At 46.9% G+C, this 24,242-nt stretch overlaps 2 long non-coding RNA genes across 2 annotated transcripts in view; one reads left to right on the top strand and one right to left on the bottom strand.

Annotated features, from left to right (window-relative positions):
- Positions 1–22,398, bottom strand: part of LOC121032796 (uncharacterized) — a 40,749-nt gene extending 18,351 nt beyond the window's left edge. The window contains exon 1 of the long non-coding RNA XR_005791484.1: positions 21,699–22,398. This is a non-coding gene — a long non-coding RNA (uncharacterized LOC121032796). The remainder of the gene's footprint in view (positions 1–21,698) is intronic.
- Positions 1,963–24,240, top strand: LOC121032794 (uncharacterized). The gene is made up of 7 exons (XR_005791480.1): positions 1,963–2,412; positions 3,889–6,233; positions 11,497–11,600; positions 12,894–13,116; positions 13,804–14,644; positions 22,418–22,608; positions 23,319–24,240. It is a non-coding gene; the product is annotated as an uncharacterized LOC121032794 (long non-coding RNA).
- The last annotated feature ends 2 nt before the right edge of the window (positions 24,241–24,242 follow it).

Here is a 24,242-nt window from a genome sequence, read left to right as displayed (position 1 = left end):
CCACCAGGGAAACTGGCTGTCGATGACAAATGCTGGAGGTAGGGTCAGAGGTGAAGCTGGATTTTCAATCCTGAATCACTACAAGAAGAATGTCACCTTTTAAAAATATGGAAAGTGGAAGAGTGGTGGGGAAAATGTAACAGGAAGATGGTGGGTTCAGTCCATCATGAACTGAGCTGGCGGCGTTAGTAGAAGCTCCAGGTAAAGACAGCCACAGCCAACAGACAACTATATTAAAGCTCAAAGAAATGTAGTTGGGGTATCATCCACACAGAACTATCAGCTGAAGGTTTGTGTGAGAGTGTAGGAAGTGAAGAGAAGAGCATGTGTAAGGAATGGGGGAAGGGAGAAGGTCAGAAAGGGGAGTGGCCCCAGAGCCAAGGAAAGGGGAGTGTGGGCATGACAAGGTCAGCAGCCCTGCCTGTCCAGGAGGAGACCTGAGACACAGCGGGCTCTGGTCTCCCAGGTCCCCAGTGTCTGCTACAGTTCCAAGGTGACCCAGAGGGCATGGCCAGGTGCAGAGGAAACAAGTGCTGGGGTCCTCTGCAGAAAGGACACCTGCACCATGTGTCTGATGGCTTGGAGGGATGGCAAGAAGAAAGGGACATTTGTGCACTGAAACAAAAGGATAAAACTCTTCAATACAACCAGGAACAAATAGCTGGTGAGATTATATCAAAGTGATAGGATTTTTCCATCTTAAGCTTTTCCTCTATAATTTTTTTGAAATCCTGGAACCTATAGCCCCTAAATATTAACAGAAAAAATCATAAATAGTTGATCATCTTAGCTTATTAGCTTTTGTTTTTAAAAGGAATGTTCATTAATGATTTTCTTAATATTGCATGTACCTTTCATTCTGTTTTCTGCCAGAGAAAATGTTCCTAGTTCCCACAAAAAAATAAAATTCATCAATATTTTATTGTATTCTACAAAGATCATCTTGGCTGCTACCATATAGTCATTATATTATTAAATTTCTGAATTTAAATATTCAAAGAATGTTTTGCGATTGACATTCAGCCATAAAAGAAATTACATATAATATGTGCATAATATTTTTTTTCAACATTTTTTATTTATTTTTGGGACAGAGAGAGAGCATGAATGGGGGAGGGGCAGAGAGAGAGGGAGACACAGAATCGGAAACAGGCTCCAGGCTCTGAGCCATCAGCCCAGAGCCCGACGTGGGGCTCGAACCCACGGACCGCGAGATCGTGACCTGGCTGAAGTCGGACGCTTAACCGACTGCGCCACCCAGGCTCCCCTGTGCATAATATTTTTTAACTTTGTTCCACTAGCTTTTTTCCAGAGTACCAATGGGAATTATTTCTAGTTGCTAGCTTATATTCCTACATAAAAATAGAAATCTGCAGTTGTAATCAAGGAGAAACTTGGGAAAACATAATTGGTTCTATGGTTTATTATATATCTACTTATCTCACCACTAAAATAATTTAGGAATAAAACATTTAAATATCTGAAAAACATGAGTTAAGTTGCCTTAAAATAAAATCTTGGGTCTACACTTAGAAGGAACATATGTCAGGGTGCCCGGGTGGCTCAGTCAGTAAAGCGTCTGACCTCGGCTCAGGTCATGATTTCACGGTTCTTGAGTTCGAGGCCCTTATCGGGCTCTGTACTAACAGCTCGGAGCCTGGAGCCTGATTCCGATTCTGTGTCTCCCTTTTTCTCTCTGCCCCTGTCCCTGTCACACTCTGTGTCTGTTTGTCTCTCTCAAAAATAAATAAACATTAAAAATTTTTAAAAAGAAGGAACATACATCAACATAATCATTTAACTAAAGTGAATAGTATAATAGAATTTTATAAACATACTGTTTAAACTATTAAAAGTTTTATTTAAAGTGTGCTTTTTTTTTCAAATCTATTTCGAATTTTGCTCCATACCAGTGCTGCCATAGTGAGATAAATAAAGATGGCACTTTTATGAAGCAGACAGCCTCCCCTACCCTCTTTCTCCTTCAGTTCTGGACTCAGTGAACTTGTTCTGGTCTAAGTCAGAATTTGACAACTAGCTTCCTTGTTGGAGTTCCTGTTTTCAAAAATGGTTACTTAAACCAAACCTGTTACGGAAACCAACCAATAATGCTGGATAAATTTTTTTGAGTCCATAGAAACATTCAAGAACCAAAATGACATGAAGAATTACCAGGATAAATACTAGGAGAAGACGAGAAAGGTAAACAGAGAATTCAAAATCACTTTTGTTCTTAAGATATTTGACAACCCAGATGGAAATGGAGCTGTGTTTTGATAATGTGGAGGAGTAAGGGGAACAGAAATGTAAAACACGAGTGCCTGCCAAAGCCCAGGAGCCTAACGGAGATGCCCACCTCACTCAGCAGTGGACGTGTTTCCTGGGACCCTGAAGACGGTGCCCAAGGTTAAGGTGAGCCAATCAGTCACCACCCCCAGGAGACTGTGGGGGTGCACTGCTGTAGTGTGAGAAGAATAAGGGGAACTCATGCCCGTTGTCTCTGCCCAAATTCACCAAGATGATCCAAGAGAACCCAAACCACGAATTTAATTTAAAATAATATCAGAAATATAAAAGTGCCAGAAATACCAAAAACTTTAGGGAGAAAACTAAATGGCATTTGCATGGCATTAAAGCATATCAAAGTAAATGGAGCCCTGTGCTTATGTTCATAGATTGGAAACTCGATAATGGAAAGATTCAGTTGTGATTTTGAGCCAAACTTCAACATGTTTATTTCTAGAACTCGATTGGCTTATTCTAAAATTGTTATGGGCATGCAGAAGTCAAGAATAAACAAAGACTCTTCTAGAAAAACAAGAAGAGAGAGAACTTGCTCTCCAGATAGCAAGATTTCTACAAAGCTAGAATAACTAAAACAATATGGTATTGGTATTCAGGTTGACAAAACCACTGAAGCAAAAAGAGCCCAAAAATAGACCGTAAATAAATAAGATTTCATACAATTACTGTTCATAATGGCCCACGTGCCACAAATGGCCTTTATGAATCTTACTAACATGGTAAGAAGTGAGATGGGAATGAGCTTCCATTCATATGAAGTTCAAAAACAGGAAAAATCCAACCATATTGTTTAAGGATTTTTTTTTTGCTATAATTAATATTTTATTCTTCCTTTCTAAATTTTTTTTTTCAACGTTTATTTATTTTTTTGGGGACAGAGAGAGACAGAGCATGAACGGGGGAGGGGCAGAGAGAGAGGGAGACACAGAATCGGAAACAGGCTCCAGGCTCTGAGCCATCAGCCCAGAGCCTGACGCGGCGCTCGAACTCACAGACCGCGAGATCGTGACCTGGCTGAAGTCGGACGCTTAACCGACTGCGCCACCCAGGCGCCCCTTATTCTTCCTTTCAATGCTTCTTAAAGGCTGAAATATATTAGACAAAGAAATCTTTGATAATATAAGTGCTAATTCTCTGCAGACAACCATATAATCCTTTAAGAAATCACATAAACAAGATAAAGGTTTCTGCAGCCTACAAATGCCTCTTTGGGGAAAAAAGAAAAAGGGGTTTATCGACAACAATTTAATAATAGTTTTAAAAAATGGTTTTCCTGCCAAACTTTAATGTGTAGTAAATGAACCCATCATCTGTTAGAGCAGTGAACCCAAGTCAGATCAAGAAAAGTAGAACAGTTATGAAGAAAAGCAAGGGAATTAGTACTTAAAAATTCAGCATAATGGTGCATTGTGAGAGAGAGTAGTGGGGGCAGGTGGATGGTAGGGCAGTCCTTCTGAAATACTGATAACATCTGTTTTATTTCTTGTCCTGGGTGGTAGTTACACAGGCATTGACTTCATTATTGCTCATTAAACAGTACCTATATGTTTATGTACTTTTCAGTGTGTGTGTTATATTACACAGGGTTTTGTTCTTTAAAGAGAAAAATAAAATGGAAACAATAAAAACAACCTTCACCCAGTGCAGAGGACTGAAGGGGCTTTTGTCTGGGACCATAAGACGGTAATACGGAGCTGTGGGTCGTAAGGATTGCTTTCTGACGGTTCTCGGAAGGATGGTGGATGTCCAAGACTCTCAGTGTAACTGCGGCTTGATGGCAGAGTGAGCTGCTTCACTGAGGTGTGTGGGATGCGGTAAGGGCAGAGGGCACCCGAAACGCAGCAGGATAGCATGGAACCAAGTGGTGGAATCAGGTCAGACACTTTCCAAAGTTCCAATTAGGCATGGCTAGTGAAATGAGCCGTGAATCGAGCTTCAGTCTACAATGGTCTTATTGCATGGTTTTTACCTTGTGGGCCTCAGTTTTAAAGTCGATTCGTGTGAGTTCTGAAATTAGAAACTCGTTTAGAATCTCTGCTTCCGACTTAGTTCTATTCAACACACATCCACGTAATGAGGATGCTGAGAGGTCGTCCCGAGGAAAAAAGCAAGGAGGGAAGTTCCGTGACAGCTGTGCGTGACCAATAGGAGCCTAAGGCATTCTTATTTTTATTCATGGATTTGCTTCAGGGTTAAGTATAAAGAACAACGGTGCACGAGAAAGCTATTCCTTTATTAACGTGGAAAGCAAGTATAAGTAACAATACTGTGCGGTAGGAAGCGTTATTAAGAAATAGCCATGTCCTAGCATATCGCGTGAACTTCAAAGGGAGAGGAAATGCCCCCACCTCTGCCCTCCCCCCCAAAGAAGACCCAGAGAAACAGGAAATACATAGTTACCAAAAAGCTACGTTGTTTGAGAATGGGGTATGGGGGAACAGAATTCACAGTTACTGTCAGTAGTACAAGTTGGAGGGGGAGAGTCCGTGGGAAATAGACTTCATTCAGCATTTCAGGAGCATTATTAGGAACCTCGCTCCCAGGGAGTCTCTCCTTCTGCTACTCGTGGCCCCTGGGATCTCTTCCCACAGCCAAGCCAGTCTGGAAGCCCAGACACCCACACATCACGAGAGAGATTAACGGTGGTTTTAAGCCACTGGGTTTCAGGGTTAGCATGTCACACAGCAAGAGGTGACCCATAGAGCAGGCCAGTTTGGAAATGAGGACAAAGAACAGGGCTCACAAGCAAAACTGCCAGGCAAGCACCGAGAACATGAACATGACAGATGTAAGCAAACATCCATGCAGAGCCACTGGGCTCTCACTGCAGTGCTCCCCATGTGTGCAAGAGGAGGACATTTCATTGACGCAGAGCTGCGAGGCCTGGAGTCAGATGGCCCAGCACGTTGGGACACGTGTTTTTCTCACGCTCTGCTGCGCAGTGGGAAACACCAATCTAACTGTGCTGGGGGCGGGGGGGGGGGGGGGCAGCGGGGGCAGACCACCAGGTCCTTGTCCTTGGTGATCGCCCACCAGTATTTCCAACACCAGTCCCTCCGGGGAAGCCTGTGGACCCCCTAAGCCAGGGTGGGCAGCCCTCCCAGGCACCCCGGGACTTTTCAGTGCTGTGATGGCCCTTTGACTCCCCTCCCTGGCCGTCTGCAGGGGAGGGGGGGTACTGACATTCCCTGCCTGTACCTTGGAGCCACGTGGGGGGCGGGTGAGGCAAAGGGACCAGATCCACTGGCCTGGATGATCAGAGCACTCAGGGCAGCGATCTCTCTGCTGAACCTCGTTGCTTCACGATGTGCAAGATTTTCTTAACACGCGATATAAAAGAAGGTTTTAGAAGACATGCTGATGTGATCCTTTTCATGAGTATCAGCGATCTGCAAACACATGCAGTGTTTCAAAACCTTTCTTCAATTAGTAGTTCTCACTCTGTCCTCTGCCTCACCGCCCCCGTGTTAACTCGCTCCCTTTAGAACACGTGTGACTCCCCACAGTGAGTCTCTAGATGGAGGGAGAGTTTGGCGGTGGTGCCTGGAGCTTTGACATTTGAAAAGGCCCCTCAAGAGCCGAGGGGTGTAGGAGAGGAATCCTTCCCCTCCCTTCTGTTTCCCTTGAGAATCACTCTTAGTCGGGTGACACCGGCACCCCCAAGTCCTCCCAGCTTACAGCACTGAGAACTATTTGAGAAACCAGTGTAGGCTTCTCTCAGAAGCAGAAAGGCCTGTGTCCTCAGAGATCATGAGTCCATCTGGTGTTCCCACATTTCCGTGCTAACCTCACCCAGGCCGTGCGAATGCCTTGTGGATGATGAAGATGTCACAGGCCTGGCAGAGTGACTGCGGCCCACACGATCTACCAGCTCCAGAGGTCCCTGTGAACTTGAGCGAGCTTGCTTTGGGCCCCAGTATAAATGGCAGGTAATGATTATGACCCAGACTTTCATGGCATGTCTATAAAACAAAGAGCTCCTATGTTATAAAATTGAGGAAGCTCCGTGGTTTCCCATAGCAATAAATTCAGCTTGCCTTTTTCCTCCTCAGAACTGGCGTTAGGACTTTGTAAAATAAAGTAAGCCACACTATATATGGGGCTGCTAAGATGAAACAAAGGAAAGTATTTTTAGCCCTATTTCTCTTTAACCACATTTACCACATTTCATTACTTTGCTGCCTACTATTGCTCTGTGGTCCCTAAGGAAATAACCAGATGAAATTGAGAATAAAAACAACATAAAGTAGGATATTCAATACGCCAGGTTGCATGTACCCAGTCGGGTCACACAATGATTAAATTTAGCTCTAGTTAACCTGATTTCAAGTGCAGTTCAATCCTGGGGGCTATGAGAAACAATGCTTCTTCCACATTATCAGAAAATAGTTATATTGAAACACATGAGTCCGTGTGTCCCTTCCATATAAGAACATTGACGTGCATCAGACAGGTTCTCCTTTGAGAGACTGCTGAACGTTGTATTTGCAGCAGCAACTTGATAGAGATTTTATTTGGCCAAAGAGAGCATTAGCCCCGTGTCCCTCTCCACACACGCGTACTACCTGCCACATCTCTGCACTGTTGTGCTCTAGGAAGGGGTATAGGGTTCCATCTGGGTATTGGGAACCATGACATTTCTGATAGGCAGCTCCATTTAGACTTAGCATCCCCAGACTTTTCAACTTTGAATGTATTGTATCATTGTTTGAAAAGAGGCCCCAGAGTGTAAACCATCTGTATAGGTCAGAAGGAAGAATTTTCAGATATTTAATTATATAACAAGGCTGTGTAATTTCTTCCTGGGGAGAGGGAGAGTGGGATTTCCAAATCAAACTGGTTCACTTTTGCCTGGACTGGTTTTAATTAACTGGCAATTTTCTGGAAAGTATGGAGATAGACCAGATGTCCTTTCAAGGTCCCTTCAAATCAGCCTGCTCTTTGCTGAATGATAGAATGTAAGAACAGAAGGAGGTCCAGTCCATTCCCTTCACTCAACACTGAGGGAACCAAGATACACAGAGTGAGCATAGTTCACATTATTATTATAATTATAAAGAAAAAATAATGCTGTTGCTTTACAGTCCCATCTTGCTCTTTTTTTTTTTTTTTTTTTTCAAGAAAGAGCACGCATGCAGGACAGAGAGAGAATCCTAAGCAGGCTCCATGCTCATTGTGGAGTCCCACGTGGCATTCAGTCTCACAACCATGAGATCATGACCTGAGTTGAAATCAAGAGTTGGATGCCCAACCGAGCCACTCAGGCGCCTCTCCATCTTAAAAAAACTTAAAAAACTTAAACTTAAAAAAACTTTTTTCATAAAGAAATACCCTGAACTCAAAAGCATTTATATACACATGCAACTTAAAGATTAAAAATAAAGCAAAGACCTTATCCTACCGTCCAAGTTCAGAGACACAGCCTCACTTGTACTCCAGGAAGGGAAGTAACCACCCCCCTCAATACTTTGTTAATCTTTTATTTATAGTTTTTCTTTATAGTTTTACCACATATGTGGCTATATCCCCATACAATATATTTGTAGGTTGTGTGGGTTGATTCAACACCAAGTGCATCCTCTGTGACTTCTTTCTCACATTCATCATTATGATTTGAGGTCCAACCAAGCTGATGCCCTGTTCTTGTCTATTCCTTTTCCTTTTGCTGTACTATCCCATTGCATGAATATACCACAGTCTATCCATTCCACCATTGATGGACTTTGGATTCTTTCCAGTTGGCATTTTTCTTTGTTGTTTTTTTTTTAATTTGTTTTGTGTATGATTTGTATATGTGCAAGTTTCTCAGGCTCTGGAGTTGACACGTGAAAGGAGAGCCAACTTTAAATTGGAAAATGACATTTGAGTTGAGTCTCGGGTGGTGGGAAGGAGGCAGTCATGTGAAGCTTGGGAGCAGAATGTCCTGAGGGGGAGAAACAACAAACACAAAGGCTCTAGGGTGAGAGATCGTGGAGTAGTAGAGGAAGGGCAAGACGGCCCAGGTGGCGGGAGTATGAGAGCCATGGGTGAGCGGTAGGAGATGAGATCTAAGAGAGAGCAGAAGCCACATGGTTTAGACACCATGGCAAGGTAGATGTGTGGGAGGCTGGCAAACAGGCCACTCAGGGTGATGTGTGGAGAATGGGTGGGTCATATATGGACAAGACATCAGGTCATTCTGATGTCATCTAGGTCACCCAAGTGAGACCTGGCGAAGGCTTAGATAAGAAAAGGAGTGGAGATGGAGAGACAGACTGAACTCAGAAATATTTTGGACATAGACACATGAACTTCTTAGTAGGTTGGATGTGAAGGTGAGAAATAGAGAAGTCAGCTTGAGTCCTACATTTTTTCCTTAAAAAAGCAGCAACTCATGGGATTTACTGAGATGCAGAAGGCCAGAGGAAGGACAGACGTATTTTCAAGACATGGAGAAAATAAATATTTTTGTTTTAGCAGCATTAGGCTAGAGATGCCTAAAAGACATCTGGGGGAAAGTATCAGGTAGGCAGTTCATCTGTGAATCTGGAGAAAGGTCTGGCCTAGGGAGGTATGTCTGCAGTCACCAGCATTATCGCTGGTAGTTAAAATCCTGGTAGAAAATAAGATTACCCACACAAGGTGTTGAAGGGAAGAGGTCCGAGTTCTGGCCCTAGGGTACCCCCAACATTCTTGCACAAACTGAAGGAGAAGAGCCACCAAAGAATGTGGAAGTAAGGGAACCAAAAAGTTGGTATTGTGGGACCCAAGAGATGGGACTGTTTCTCGAAGGAAGGTATGCTCGACTGAATGGTGCCAAAAGGTGAAGTACAATTGAGGACAGAGAAATGCACAGACGCGCAGACATGTGGTCACCTTCAAAAATCCCTTTTCCCTGAGGGGTGGGGTCACACCCTCCCAGAGCAGATGCAAGTAAAAACGAGATAAGGAAGTGGAGGCCAAATATAGGACCAGATAAAGGGGAGTCGGTCAGCAACGGGTACAGAGAGGACAGCTGGGGAGGGTATGGGGTGAGAAGGGCTTTTCTTTGTGCAAGATGGAGGGTACTAGAGAGTGTCTGCACCTTGATGGCATGGGTTCTCCAGTGGGGACCTCTGAGGTAGCAGGAGTGTCCTTGAGAAAGTGAGAGGGGCTCCAAACACAAGAGGAGAAGCTGACCTGTGATTTGAGCAGAGGGGCTCGTGAAGATTAATATTCAGGGTGCTCACCACCAAAAAACTTATAACAGTAAATACTTAGAAACCAACATGTCCAGCAGTAGGAGAAGAGTTTCCTAGAAGTTATAGCAGATCTGCAAAATGGAAGGTTACGCAAATCGCTCTTGGGGGTCCTGTGTGCACACAAGTGATCTACAGAAACATACATTCGAATTTTGAAAGGGAAAATACACATCGGTATTACATGTGTGAAAACTTCTGAAAGGAAAATGCATCGGAACATGACCAGTGGCTACTTTGCGTACTGTTTTGGGTGATCTTTCTCTTTCATATACCTTTTTAAAATGTCCCCAGTGTTTATAATGAACATGAATTACTGGTATTTTTAGGAAAAAGACAAATCATGTTAGTATTTTGATGTAGCAACTCACAGCATTTTCTCTTTTGGCCAGACAGCCATTTCCTTTTGCTTGAAATGTGCAAAAATATCACAGGACTGATACTGTTCAAATTTAGGTTAATTCTACGTTGGTTTTCCTTTTTTACTCTTATCTGTTGCATCTCCTCATGGTGTTAGGCATGTTTCACTCTGACATGTGCCAAGTTGTTGCCTATGCTCTTTCTAGAGCACTGGGCGATTGCCCAGATACTTCTAAATAGTCCTGCCAGGAAACATAACAGGGATATTGCCAGTGAAGTCGCCCAGCACGTTAGTGATATGAAGATGGAGAAATAGGAGGGCCCCGGAGCCTTTGAGGAAACCCCAGTAACTCATTTAATCGAGAAATTGCAGCTTCGAGCAGTTGAAGCCACAAGAGCAGATCAGTTTTCCCAATGGAGAATATTTCAGTAACTGCTGGAGCCAGGCTAAGTATATGCTTCCCAGGAACCACGCAGATTCCCAAATAGAATTCAGAGCTGTTGTCAAGTTGGAAGCGCAAGTGGATACCAGGAAACAACTGATGTTGACCACAAGCCATAATCCAAAAATCCTGACCTCATCAACATGGAACCACAAATGTAGTGGTATATTTCCACTAAAATAGGAGTTCATTCATTTGCCACATATTTATTCAGCACCTACCATGTGCAGGAGCTACGCTAGGGGCCTGATACACAATATCACGTGTAAAAGCCACAGTTGCTGCTTCCCCGTCCAGTGGAGAAGATTCACAAATTCGACACGCTGTGAGAATGCGTCAAATGCTACCGCAAAGGAAGCACAATGAACTTTCATGGAAGCAATAGCAGGGGCATGGCTTCCAGAAAGAAGGGAAGTTTAAGCTAGGATGTTTCTATGGGTGAGAATTAGTGGTGTGAACTGGAGGTGTGTGGGCAGAGGAACTGTGTGTGGGTGTGTGTGTGTGTGTGTGTGTGTGTGTGTGTGTGTGTGTGTGAAGACCCAGAGGAAGGCAGGAGAACCCCAAGGAGCCAGAGAAGGTTGGCAGACCTGGAATGCAAGGCAGGAGGAGCAGTGAGAGCAGCTGGGCAGGAGGGACTGGGGATTTAGGTGGGAGGAACACAAGACTGGAGGCGGGGGATCATGTAGGGACTCAGTGGCATGATGCAGAGAAATACACTGGTTAAGAGACATCCAGGAAGTACAGCTGCCAGGACTTAGTGGTTAACTGATATAATGGAAGCTTAGATCACAGCATCCAATCTTTCTCTTTTCTAATATAAGCATTCAGTGCTATTCCTGTCCCTCTAAGCACTGCTTTAGCTGCATCCCACAATTTTCACATGTTGTGTTTTTATCTTCATTCAGCTTAAAATACTTTCAAATTCTATTTAGAAGCTTGCTCCCTAATTTTCAAATATTTGTGGCTTTGGCAGGTCTCTTTCTGTCATTGTTTTCTAATTCAATGCTACTGTCGTCATTCATTTTAAATGTATTTACCAAGACTTGTTTTGTAGCCTAGTATATGGTCTGTGTACTGGGCCCCAAACCCAGTTGATTCCCTTCCCTTTTTTATCTGACTTTACCTTGCCTTACATGACTTATTCTTTGCCTTTTTCTTTTTCAATCCTTCAGTGCATAGGAGTGAAGAGAAGGTCAGGCCTGCACGCATTTCCTGCCGTCTGCGGATTTTTTTTCTCGACACTGCCTGTGAGGAATTATGCACAAACTCCACAAAAGTAAGCAATAAAATATTGGCACGTTGTAGTGCAAATCTATATTTGGGAAAGAAAATTACTCTAAAGAATCACAATCTGCAGAAATAAGACGTTGGCCACAATAATTACAGCCTTTACATTATTATGCAGAGGAAGTTTAGCCTCCCTGGAGCCAGAGCCACATGGTTTCAAACATCTCCTTCCTGGAAGAGGGTCTCTTCCCACTGGGGTGGCTTCCCAGAAGAAAAAAACATTCAGCTTCAAAGACCAATTCAACCTCCCATCTGTTAAGACATTGCAGGAGCTTGAGGATTACAATTGCCATTCTCTCTTCTTTAAGGATAAGCACATATAACTCGGTATCTACCAGGTCTCACCCAGGGCATCACCCTTTATTACTATTGTTCAGTGAGGAAGAGAATCACGTATCGAGCTGGGAACATGAGCTGGGAATTGTGGGTTCTGCCTTGTCTGCCGTGAGTAGCTAGAACATAAGCACAGCCTCTGAATCCACGTGGGTTCTTATTGATATCTAAAGCCATCTCCTAACCCCTCTACCTTTTGCCCTTCTCTAACCAGAATAGCGTCTGGAAAGTGGTTGTTCAACTTCTTTCTCACAGCACTGTAGTCCTGCTAAGTTTCGAGACACTGGTCATTTCTCTCATTACAGAGATGGAATCCTCTTTAATGGGATCAAAGCCATCCTCAGGAAGCCCTGTACAAAGAAGCAACTGATAAAATAAGTGAGGAAATTCTGGAGTTGGTAGTTTGAATTCCTCAAATTCCTTAAAGTCACGAATTCTAGGGAATTTAGTAGTATATAAAGGGAAGAAAGCAAGGAGGATTGTCTTGTCATTCAGAGCATTGCACTTTGAAAGAGGGCGTGGAATAGAACAGGGTCTAAACAGAGGGTTAAGAAGTTGTGTGGTAGCCTGAAGCAACTTTAATTGAGACCAGCTTGAGGGCACTTTTTATTCTCTGTGGAGGGTTATTTCTTCTTGGGGGACTTAAAAACCATGATGTCCACCCACACTCCTTAACTGGAAACTTCTAGCCACATCTGTCCCACATCTGAGAAGATCACGTGTGCCTCTGTGGGCATCTTGAGTGCTGTGCTAACCCTCGCGTTTCATTTTAGTTCCCCCATCAGTCTCCGGTTTTGAATTCCACAAGCCCTGCCTTAACCACAGCCTAATGAGAGAAGATGTCATACATTCTCGAGTGGCAATGTGGGAACCCCCACATCCCATGAGGCTCCCAAGCCAGGGCAACAAGTCAGCTTCTCTGCAAGTGACTATCTGTCCCTGTCCTTAGGCCACCGGCCCTGCTCCTGTCACATCACCACCCAGGAGCCACCAGCTGCTAACGGTTGCCAGGGCCCCAGCCATCATCACGGAGGACTTCGGCAGTAAGATCGTTCTCTAAATGTCACTGTCTACCCCCTCACCGTGCAAGTTCTTTAGTCTGTGCCGGTGCCTTAATGTTGAGCAAGCCTCGTCTGTACTCCAGGTGGATCTGGTAGTTTGATCGGCGCAAGGTAAGACGCGGGAGCCTGGACTGTTTATTCTGGAAGAAATCCAGAAAAGACAATGTGTTTTTGGGAAAGAGTGGTGGAAATTACTGCAGAGGAACTGGCATCCACGGGGCCGGCCCCGGAGGCCGCTTCCTCAGCCCTTGAGAGCAGAGTCGTCGCCCCAAATGTGGACAGTGTGGAGGCTGGGAGACCCCGAGCCAGCCAAGCTACGGGGGGCTTCCTGACCATGGGCTCCGGGCGGTGACGGCGCTGCAAGACCTGTGCTTTCTGTAACCCAGAGTCACAAGAGCCCGGGGCCTCTTTCACAGGGTGTGTTCACACGGGAAAAGGCTTGAACTCTTAGCACACCCAGTGAAGCCTAGTGAGTGGCCCAGCCAGCAGTGCTGGACCAGTGCAGGCGTTCCCCCTGGGGTGGTTGAGGGGATCGAGGGAAGCCTCCGGAAACGGACAGGATGCCGGAAGGTTACAGGTGTATCCGGTCGCTGACCCGAGTGGGGGTGGTGAGGAGACGCTGCAGGGCAGAGGGTGTAAAGGCGGGCTGGGGTCCAAATAGGGGGGCCCTGAAGGGGCTCCGGACTTTATGGGTACCTGGTAACTTTGTAAAGTCAAGGGCAAAAGGAAGAAGGAAGACGTGGGTCTCAACTTCCCCTCCACCCCAGTCATGTGGCCCCTACCGCTTCTATTTCACAGGCTGCTGCTTTCCCTGTAGACACCGAAAAGTAGACTTTCTCACTCTCCCGGCAAGAGACCGCAGTGCAGGAAAATAAAGATGTTTTCCACAGTGGGAGCTGCCAGCGGGGGACTGCTGTCCCCAGAACCCCGCCTTCCATCCTCCAACAAATACTGACTGGGGGTCTACCGTGTTCCAGGGGCTTCCAACGCTAGTTCCTTAGGGAATCAAATCTCTGGTGCCAGGTGAAACGAACCTGACCTGCAATCCGGGACCTCGAGAAACCTGACAACAAAGACACTTGTGGCTTGGGGGAGCTCCCGGAGCCGCCACAAGAGCAGGTGAGTCTGGCGTCCCTGCCTGTGGCTGGAGAACACAGGCGAGCCGTGCGCCCGGTGGGCCCGTGGGGGCCGAGCTTGGGAGCCAAGCCCCGGCCCCAGGGGGTTGTTACTGGGACGTTGTCGCTAGGCCGCGCCACCGGCTCCTTGCGAGCTTGCAGACCACAGACGCAGCACAGGCCGGAGCTGTTGGCGCATCAGACCCTGGATGCGAGTAACCCCGAACCCCGAGTCCAGCCTCGGGTCGCGCGCCCACTGGTCGGTGCAGGCTGCCGTGCCGCGGGAAAATCCGAGCCGAGCGGATCGCGCTCCCGACGGAGGCGCAAAGGACGCACATGGCCACGTCCACGGCGCCCACGCAAGGACCGGCTGCTGGTGTGAGGTCACCGTACAAACCGAGGAGCGGCGCCTTCCTTATTTGCGGGGGACCAAACCCAGGGAACAAGGAGGAGGGAAGAAACGTCGCCCCAGGACTCATGCAGCTAACTGCAGGTGCAGCCGCGGCCCGGCTTCCAGGGACTCTGTAAGAGGAGGTGCAAACTCCGCCACGCATCATCCGCTGGGGCCAGGGGTGAGGCGAGGCAGGTCCCGCTGGTCGGGCAGCGGGGGGCGGGGGCGCGGGCCGGGGGGGGGGGGGGGGGCCCCCCCCCCCCCCCCCCCAGCCCCGCAGCCGTGCCGCCTGGGAGCGCTGGTGATGGGACACACCAGCTTCTCCCTCCACTTCTGGAGCCATGTTCGAATTGTTGCTTTCTTCACAAATGCGCCTCAAATCTGCCGCCCACCGTGCGGTCAGCTCCGCTGGGCGCCGCTCGGGAGGCTCCTTCCTGCCGCCTAGTCCACTGCCTGCCGGGCTTTCAGGCCTGCACTCGTGCGGGCAAGTTTCTTTCGGGTCCTTTAAGATGCAGCCCTGACTGTTTGGAGACGTCAGTCTCACGGTTGACCCGCGGCCCTACTCGCCCACAGTGCAGGCCAGATTCGTGGCCCGAGCGGGGTTGCGGGGTGCGTGCGTGTGCACGGGCGCGTGTACGTGTGCGCGTGTGCATGCGTGAGTGTGGTGAGCGTGTGCTCGTGCGCATGCGTGTGCGCGTGCGTGCGGACGCATGTATGTGTGTGATTGCGTGTGCATGGCTGTGTGTGTGCTTGAGTGTGTGTGCGTGCGTGCAGATAGATGCATGTGTGTACACGTGCGGATGCATGTGCGCGTGTGTGTGCTTGCATGTGTGTGCATGTGTGCACATGCATGTGTGTAGGTGTGCATGCTTTGTGTGGTGGGCAAGGGTGAGGAGGAAAGTGGGGGCAGCTTCTGCTCTTCCCCCCATTGCTCCTTCGTGGCTTACTCTCTGAGACAGGGTCAGGGACAAAGAGGGAACGGGACAAAGCCACAAGGCCGGGTCCTCACGCGGGGCTGGAAGGCTAGCACCCCACCCACCTTGGCGGACCTACCTGCAGGTGCCGCCCCTCGGGAGAGCTGATGCGCCAGCTACTGGCCAGCCACCCTGTGTGTCCAGCAAAGCCTGGTGAAACCCTGCAGCCTTACACCATCAGCCCCTCTGGTGCCTGGTGCAGCGGGGTCAGGGAAGCCTGGAGCTTTCTCTAGCCCCATTGTCCCTGCCTTTAGGAACTAGGACCTCAGGGCAGGTATTACATATGTGATCATATCTGATGTATATTGCATATAGTATAATACACATATAGTTATGTAACTAGATGTCATATATACCTGCCTCTTCACTCCTGTACCTTTGAGAATCTATCTCTTTGGTCAGAAGTGTGTGTCTCTATGTGGCACCACTAAAACCCAGCCCCTGCACCCCCTCTTTCCCTCCCACATGTCCGCTCACTTCCCTGGAACAGGATACACTGTCCCTCCCAGGCCATCAGCTCCTGGAGGGCTGGCCCTGCTCTTAATAGATTGTTTTTGCCCCCAGCACCTGAGGACATATTAAAAGAGCTTCAGAAATCTTGTAACCATTATGTTTAGATATATCATGCACTGTTTGTGTTAATTCCACTGGCTGTATGACCGGCCAGACGGTCTTGTACCGTTAGCTATGCAGCCAGCACAGGCGCGTTTGCAGAATGGAGGAACATTTACTGATTTACTGATCTACTCCAGTAGTAATGTGATTTTAAAAATCTGGAAAGCATCTGGGCAGGTGACATATGACTTCGCATGCCTAGGATGGAGTGGGGGCAAAGTGAGGCAATAAAAAAGAGGTTTGTCTACCAGCAAACCCACTTCCTTTCCGATTCTGCCTTCCAGAGGTCCTGACTCTCCACTCCCCAGTGAGTCTGACCTCCTGTGCTCTGCAGGGTGCAAGCAGCTGTCCTGCGGGGCACCACGCACAGCTGAGAGCAGATTCTCCTTCATACCGAAGAGAAGATTAAAGGCCAAGACAATAGACTGGCGACTCAACAAATATTTATTGAATTAATTATTATTTACTGATGAATTAATTATAACTTTATCAGATAAGAAGACTGATGGTTATGGGTCAGCGTGGCTAAGCCACAGTCCCTGGTCAAACACTGTGTTGCTGTGAACATGCTGTGTAGATGTGGTTATAACACCTACAAGCAGTTGACGTTCAGTAAAGCAGATTAGAATGTGGATGGGCCACACCCAGTCAGCTGGAGGCCTTAAGAGCAAAACTGAGGTTTCTAGGAAAAAAAAGAAATCCTGCTTCAAGCTGCCTGAGTGTGCAGCCTGCCAGCCTGCCCTGTGGACTTCAGACCTGTGGACTGCCAGCCCCACAACCACAGAAGCCAATTCCTTGGAATAAATCTCTGAACATTTATAGGTTAATCCTACTGGTTACTGCTTCCCTGGAGAACCCTGATGGGCACAGAGATCCTCAGCTCTTCTCCTCCACCTTGTTCGTAGAACTAAGTTCCCGGGAAAGAGATTGAAAAGCACATTTCTGGGGAAGCTGACCAGCTCAAGAGGAAGTTCCTAAACACGAATACTGGCGTCACTGACTCCCCCAGTTACAGAGCTTAGCAGGTCTCCCCACGGCGAACCCTACACCCTCAAAAGCCACCCAGATCCTCAGAGCTCACCACCAGCTTCTTAGCCCCAACCCTTAAATCTGAAGATACCAGACATCTGCCCTCTGACAGGAAAGAGAGACCAACACAGGAGACAACCAAGGAAGAAGAAAACTTCAGAAATACTATCTTTGGTATTCTCAGGGAGACAAGGGAACATACTTTAACTGTGAACAAGATACCATTTTGCAAAAAAAGGAAAACTGAGAGAACAACAACAAAAAAAGAACCCTTGATATTAAAATGCCCTAGCAAGATGGAAAACTCAGTAGAAGTATTAGGAAGTAAAAGTCAGGAAATCGAGCAAAAAGAGAAATATGGGAAAAAGGAGAGAAAAGGTAAGAAAAGAGAGAATAAGTTCAGAAGACTAATATCTGAAAAGAAAATGCAAACAATGTGTTTAAGAGAGAAAATCATCAAAGAAATAATTCAAGAAAATTTCCTGGAAATACAAGATATGAGTTTCCTGATGAGAAGGACCCACTGATGGACCCAACTGAGAAGGACCCAACATGATGACTGACATTTCACAATATTGGAGGCAAAAAAAAAAAAAAAGGGGGAAAAAAATCCTACAAATGTCCAGAGAGAAAAAATAGGTAACATTCACATAAGCGGGAATCAGAAAAGCTTCATAACTCAACAGCAGAAGCTAAAAGGCAATGAAGTCAATTCTCCAGTGTTCTGAAGGAAAATTAAATTTCCAATTTAGACGTCTGTGTGAAGCCAAACTGTCAACCAGGCTTCAGAGAGATCAAGACATTTCAGACATGCAAGGGGGACATAGACTAACTCCCGTGCTCCCTTTCTTGGAAAGCTACCGGAAAATGTGTCCCTCCCCCCCCCCCCCCAGATGAGAAAGCAGAAGATGTGGGCTACAGGAAGTAAGACACCCCGGACAGAAAGGAGATGACAGTCTGCCGTGCACCAGCAAAGGGTGGTCCCCGGTTCGAGCCCGGAGGTGACCACAGGCCCGGGCTGAGTAGAGGGATCTCAGACAGGCTCAGAAAAATGAAATCAGGGCTCCCACATGTCTTGAGAGGAGATTTGGACAAATGGAGAACAGTTTGAGGGTGAATTCATAATGAAAACGTGAAAACCAAACAAATGAAAAAAGATAATTACAAAGTTCAGGGAAAACAAAACTTTGTACAGCAAATTGCTCATGGCTCATCTATGAATATTCTTTAGTCATAGTAACATAAATATTAAACCCTGACCTAAACACATCACAGTAGGCCAGAATTGGGTGCTCAGGTGCAGTTAAGTCTCAGGGCACTACGCACTCACCTCTAGACCAACCTGGGGCTCCAAACCCCCTGGGAAAGAATGAGGGAGAGATCCCAACACCATGAAAAAATGAAGGAAAGAAAAATGCTTCAAACTTCTAATGCAAACCATATTCTCTTGTTAGACTTGGAGAACATTTGCCCAGCTCCAGATCTCTGGGCATATTCTCAAGAAACATCACTACTTACATCTATTAGAAGAGCTCCCAGGGAGAGCGTGGTTGAGTACTTAGGATTCCAATTTATATATTATGGTCTCGTGTTTCCCAGCTCAAAATACCACGGTTAATGTATCAACGTGGAAAATGCAGCACTCAAGGTATTTGCTAATGTTTAATTTAATCTTGCATTTCTCTGGCACCTGGAGAAATTAAGAGCCTGGGGAAAATAATGATTAGCAAGCATTTGTGAGTTAGAGTGCCCTGCACTTGCAAAAACCAATTTTAAGTGCTTTTAAGATATTTGTTCTTCAGCACCTCTCAGTGAGAAGTTGGTTCTGCCCCAGGCAAGCTAAGCTATGTGATTCCCACAAACCCCATGGACTATGTGAGGGAGATCAGAACTTTCGCGGTCTTCTGGTTTGTCTGTGTGTGTGAAACTTGGGGAGCACTTCCTCAGCACAAAACTGTGTATAACCCAGTATCAGGTGGTGACTGCAGCCATCCACCCAATTAGCAACAAAAGAGGAAACCCTTCACCCCAGTGGACTTTCCAGACAGAACGTGCAAAATACTTGTATTATTTTCCTCTGACATGTAAATCCTGTCTTCTTCATACTTCTACATCTCATTCGTAACATTTAAATAGTATTGTGTAGAAACCCATATCCTTTTATTTATTTTTTAAACTTTTTTTTTTTTTTTTGAGAGAGAGAGAGAGAGAGGGAGGGAGGGAGGTGCAGAGAGAGGGACAGAGAGAATCCTGATGTGGGGCTCGAACTCACAAAACAGAGATCATGACCTGAGCCCAAATCAAAATTTGGACACTTAACCAACTGAGCCCCCAGGCACCCGGAAAGCGCCTGTGACCCTTTCTCTTCAAAGTAGCTGCTGGTGTGAGGGATGCCCTGGCAGGTCCCCAAAAGACCACAGCATATGTGATGGTGTTTCTCAATCTCTTCTATTTTGAAAAGAGGAGGTAATGCTTAATATAAAAGGAACCCATTGCTGATTGTGGAACTTGATGTGTCCACATGGTTGGGGAAGGCAAGAAGAAGGATCCTGCTGTTGAATCTCCCAACTGAGGTGTGGAAGGTGGCCCTGAAGGTGACACTGGCTTCTGCAGACCAGATTCCCTGAGTGTCAGTTGGGGTCCCGACCGGCATCTCTCTCCAGGTCCCAGGTGACACTGCACGGTGGGTGCAGGGACCAGGGCGCTCAGAGCCTCGGGGCGGACAGCACCTTTCCCAGGTAACCTCAAGCAGGTGTAGAAGCATCTAAAGCCTGACTTCCGTCCTTAACCGCTGTTGTCAAGTGCGGGGTTTGATCCATGGTGTGTGTGGCAATTCCCACCCCCACCCCCATATTTCAATTCGCTGTATTTAAAGTGTCTAAGCAGAATCATTTGGGAGAAAGAAAAGCTTTGAAGGGTAAAAAAAAAAAAAAAAAAACAGAGAGAGAGAGCCTATGAACCGCTTTGGATTTTGTTTTTAAATTGTTTTTTTAAAGTTTATCTGTTTTTGAGACAGAGAGAGACAGAGCATGAACGGGGGAGGGTCACAGAGAGGGAGACACAGAATCCAACACAGGCTCCAGGCTCCGAGCTGTCAGCACAGAGCCCGACGCAGGGCTCGAACCCACAGACCGCGAGATCATGACCTTAGCCGAAGTCGGATGCCTAACCGACTGAGTCACCCAGGCGCCCCGGATTTTGTTTTTAAAGAAAATTTCCTAGGCTTTGAAACTGTCACCTTTAAGACAGAATAGTGCCCATATATTCCTATTGAGAATCTCCAGCTACCCAAGCAACATGTGTTTTTTTTTTTTTTTTGCATCCTAATCTTAAAATTCACATTTCTTAAACAACCAGTGGGCTTATTTTCTTTCCAGCCACAGAGTTATGTAAAGGCTATTATTTTTCAAGAGAAGAGCACAGGACAATTAAAGAAGCCAGGCTAAAAGAGGAAGAAGCCAGCAGAGGTAGCAATAATTTGAAGTTCTAGCGCATTTCTGCGCTTAAAATAATCCACTTCCAGACTGCCCCACTTGCCACAGAACTACGTCCTCACTGCCTGCCCACAGCTGCAGTTGGGGAACAGAACCAGAAGGAACCGTGCTCCTCGGCAAGTAGCCCTTCCCGTCTGTTTCCTCTGCCAACACTGCAGGTTTCTCACGCAACCAAAAAAACGTAAAAGTGAGGCAGAAGGTTGATAATAGAGAAACCAAGATAAAAACCAAAGAAGGTGGGGGGAAGGATGTGGGCTTTCTGCAGATAGTGCAGCCATCATTCCAGAAGCGGAAAATCAACGGCCAAGAGAAGTTTTTTATTGGACTTAGGCAACCAACACCTGACCAGTCATGTGGCCACTGGATGTAGTTCCTGTGTGGGGTTGGGATGTGAAATTAGAGGAAGCAGCATGGGACTCGCCTCCAGGATCTCACAGTGCACAAGGGGGGATGGTAGATACAACGCTGGCCCGCCCGCCCTACTTTCCAGAATCTGTGACATGTTGCTTTATGTGGCATAAAGCACTTTGCAGATGTGATTAAGTTAAGGATCTTAGGTGTGGACACCATCTTGGAATATTTGGGTGGGTCCAATGTAATCACAAGGGTCCTTCTAAGGGAAAGAGGGAGGAAGGAGTGTGAGAGAAGACGTGATGATCAGGCAGAGGGAAGAGAAAGAGAGATTTGGAGATGGTACATTTCTGGCTCAAGAAAGAGGAAGAAGCCATCAGCCAAGGAACTGAAGGGCCTCTAGATGCTGGAAAAAGCAAGGAAATGAATTCCCCCCTAGAGCTCTTGGCTGGAACACGATCCTGTCGACATCTTGATTTTAGCCCACTGGGCCCATATCAGACTTCTCCACAACTGTAGGACAATTAATCTAGGTTGTCTTAAGCCACTACAGTGTGGTTATTTGCTACAGCAGCAGTAGGAAATTATACAGAAGGAGAAGAAATTAGAGACAGTATGTGCCCCAGCCTGAGTCCCCCCCACCCAGCCCCCGACCAGGGCACCAGCCTGAGTGCTCCCATAGTCACAACCTGATCAGGGCCTAGAAATAATAGTCTCTCCTTACCTGTCGCAGGGTGGTCACTGACCTCTGTTCCCACTTGCGGTGGGAGCGCCCTGCCCAAGGGTTTTCTTCACTCCAAAAACATGTGGTTGGCCCCTTCACCTCCATTGTTGACCACAAATCTTAAGAGACTCAAAAGGCCTTATGCTAGTCTGGAGAGATTGAATATTGTGGAAATCCTACTAGAGTATTTTTCAGTACCTTCCCCTTCTGTGGAAATAGGCGTGAGAATCAGCTCCTCCGGTGGAGAACCCACTTAGAATTCTCCGTCGGGCTAGGCACGTAGTGTTTATGCTGCACCCACATGGCAGCAACTGATTAGAGACAGAAAGATTTACTCACAAGAGACACTTTCCAATAATACTACGAAAAATACATGTGGACAAGCCCTATATTAAGCATTTGGAACAGAAAAAGTTGATTTAAAGCCATTCACTGCAGGAGCCAAAAATAATTGCCCAAGAGGCTTGGGATAAAGCCAAAGAAAGCACAGAGCAAAGCCCACAAGAAACACACAAAGCCTAGATGTACATTAACTTCAAAATGTGTAGCTTACAGACCAATTGAAGTTGGTCTTCCTGTCCTGCACCCTATTTAGAAAGAAACCAAAAAGGAGGTAATATACAGCCCCCCAAGTGCAAGTCAAGAGGTGGCTCAGGGTGTAGTCTGTACAGCAGGTTCTTTATGTGGCAAAGACAGAGCAGACTTCGTTTACTCTGCAGGCTTTGATGGCAGGTGTGGCCACAAGAAAGATGGCCAGGTGGTACCGGACGGAGCTCTGCCCATCGTTTGTGCCCCAGGGTGCCAAGTGCCGTGCTGAGCAGTGGGGACCCGCGGGTGCACGCGGCCGTCCTGCACACCGCAGACCCCCACCAAGTGAGAAGGGGGTCGCAAGTGGAGCAGCTGCAGAGATGTAAGTAATTAGTTACAATCTCGAATGTGGAAGAATGACTTGAGGCCCCACGGGACACACTTGGTGCACAATTGGTGGTCTTGTCATACTCAGCAGATGGCTAAGCTAGAGTGTTTAGGTTGACGAAACTTTGAGGGTGGGCTGGGGAAGAGAGGGGCTGATTAAGCTTAAAGGATTTGGAGGGAGTGAGAGAATAAATAGGGATGAAACAGCAGCTGTAGGGAAAAGAATCTTGAAGAAGGAACAGAAAATTTTTTTTTTCAACGCTTATTTATTTTTGGGACAGAGAGAGACAGAGCATGAACGGGGGAGGGGCAGAGAGAGAGGGAGACACAGAATCGGAAACAGGCTCCAGGCTCTGAGCCATGAGCCCAGAGCCCAGAGCCCGACGCGGGGCTCGAACCCACGGACCACGAGATCGTGACCTGGCTGAAGTCGGACGCTTGACCGACTGCGCCACCCAGGCGCCCCGAACAGAAATGTTTTAAAGGGGATTTTAGGAATTCATGTGATTTGCAATATAACATCCTTCTCCGGCATTCGGTAAAATGAACATCACTCATCCATCCTTCTGGAATTTGTGGGAGAATTTTGAGGTGCATAGATGTGCAGGTTAACCGCCTAACACTCATTTGGGCAGCGCAGAATGGAAATACCCAAGATAATAGTGGCTTAAATGAAATACACATGTATTCTTCTCTCATGTAAAGGAAGTCCGTAAGCTGTCCAAGGCTGGTCCATGATGGTCCATGATGATAAGATCCAAGGACCTTGCAATCTTCTGCTCCATTTTTCAAGAGGTGGCTTCCATACTCAAGAACACTTTGTTATCCAAAATAGCTGCTGGAACTCCGTTCATCACATCCGGCTTCCAGGCAGCTGGAACCTGGAAGGTGCGAAGGGCCAAAAAAGTGTACCAGTTCTTTTCAATAAAATTCGGATTCTATTATTAAGGAAGAAGAGAATGGCCATTGCACACCAGCAGAGCGGTCTCTCACACACTTACTCTGGCCCGAGATCGGGAGTGGAGTGAAAAGCAAGAATCTCTGTGAGTTCCTAATGTGACAAAGCTGCCGTGAGGAGATACAGAAAGGTCCATGAGCCATAGAGGTAAGTGGGCTGGATTCTGGCTGGGCAAGCGCCGAGGGGTTCCCCAGGGGCTCCCATTGGAATTGAGTCTTGAGGCATGAACAAGAGTGTGCGGGCAAGAGGGGGGTGGCACTGCGGCAGGGAAAACGGGACGCCCCCACTGTTCAGACTGGCATCCCTCCGGCTCTGACTCCACCTCTGTCCTCTTCCTCCCGGCACATTTCCGGGAGGGGAGACTCGTGCACCACCGGCCCCTGCCCCAGCGCCCTCAGAAGCGACCACAGCTTTCTCCGTCCAGCTCTGCAGGGGCCAGGGCGCGTGCTGCCCTCCCATCCTCTCCCCACCTCCATCACTGCTGCCTCTCCTTCTGAAGAGGGGCCAACTCCCATTTTTCTCTCCCAGACACTTCTGGAAATTCCGCCCCAAGTGATCAAGGATTCGAACCAACCTGCTCAGTGGAACCCACATACCCTCGGCTACCCAAGAGCTCTCACTTGGAAAATTAGGCTCTACGTGTATGAAATAAAGCTTTGGTTTCTGTTTTG

Source organism: Herpailurus yagouaroundi, unplaced genomic scaffold (assembly GCF_014898765.1).
Source record: "Herpailurus yagouaroundi ecotype Mexico unplaced genomic scaffold, PumYag 142, whole genome shotgun sequence".
In the NCBI taxonomy this organism is placed as follows: domain Eukaryota; kingdom Metazoa; phylum Chordata; class Mammalia; order Carnivora; family Felidae; genus Herpailurus; species Herpailurus yagouaroundi.
Note: the sequence above shows the minus strand (reverse complement) of the source record. Positions and strands in the feature narration are given on the sequence as shown.